This window comes from Limulus polyphemus, unplaced genomic scaffold (assembly GCF_000517525.1).
Source record: "Limulus polyphemus unplaced genomic scaffold, Limulus_polyphemus-2.1.2 Scaffold9413, whole genome shotgun sequence".
Classification (NCBI taxonomy): domain Eukaryota; kingdom Metazoa; phylum Arthropoda; class Merostomata; order Xiphosura; family Limulidae; genus Limulus; species Limulus polyphemus.
In genome coordinates this window covers 5482-6332 of record NW_013675023.1, presented here as the reverse complement: position 1 = coordinate 6332, position 851 = coordinate 5482, and the positions used below count along the sequence as shown (strand labels likewise).

At 30.8% G+C, this 851-nt stretch overlaps 1 long non-coding RNA gene across 1 annotated transcript in view; it reads left to right on the top strand.

Annotated features, from left to right (window-relative positions):
• LOC111083411 overlaps positions 1–521 on the top strand; it is a 2926-nt gene extending 2405 nt beyond the window's left edge. The window contains exon 3 of the long non-coding RNA XR_002609020.1: positions 460–521. This is a non-coding gene — a long non-coding RNA (uncharacterized LOC111083411). The remainder of the gene's footprint in view (positions 1–459) is intronic.
• The last annotated feature ends 330 nt before the right edge of the window (positions 522–851 follow it).

Below are 851 nucleotides of genomic sequence, written 5' to 3'. Positions count from 1 at the left end.
AGTTTTATTTTTCTAACAGGAAACTATCGTGATGAATGAGCTGTCATTGGCAGTAGTGTAGGCTAACGTTTTCTGATGAATGAGTTGTCATTGGCAGTAGTGTAGGCTAACGTTTTCTGATGAATGAGTTGTCATTGGCAGTAGTGTAGGCTAACGTTTTCCAAAAGTTTAAGGGGGGGAGTTTGTGATTTCTTAAAAAATACAGAGTTGGTTTAAATTTTTATATTTGGTTGTATAATGATAGCCTTGAAGGACCAAATATCATTTGTCGTTTTTAAGTTATGTCTTGTTATTGTTTTATTACACCAACTTTGGAAAGTAGAGAAATGCTTATTTTTCTCAACTTACATTTTAAGACATTTTAGATGTTATTTTCATACAGGTGCAGATGAGACACTGTACAAATGTTTAACTGATATTTTATTATTTACTAACTTCTGATAGTATTTTCTTTTTTAGATAAGATGGGAAAAAAACATAACATTAGGGGAGCCTCCAGGATTTTTACACTCATGGTGGTGGTAAGTGAATGTTTACAATTTCTTTATTTAAAAAAAATGTAAAAATCTGAAGAAGTGCAAATATAAGTAAAAGTTTTATGTGCTTAAACACATTTTGCATTCTAAAGTTTTGTGGTTAAATCAAGCAATCATATTTTCTTTTAATTAAACTGTCATTAATTATTGAGTATGCCGTATCTTACGAGCGAAGGGTTAGCCTTACGTTGTGCCCTGTTCTGTAGCGTGAGTATACATACATTAAGAAACAAGATACAGTGAACATTAATTATATCAAAATATCTAGGTATTTGAAGTCATTTTTTACAGCAACAACATAGTTTTCCTTTTGAT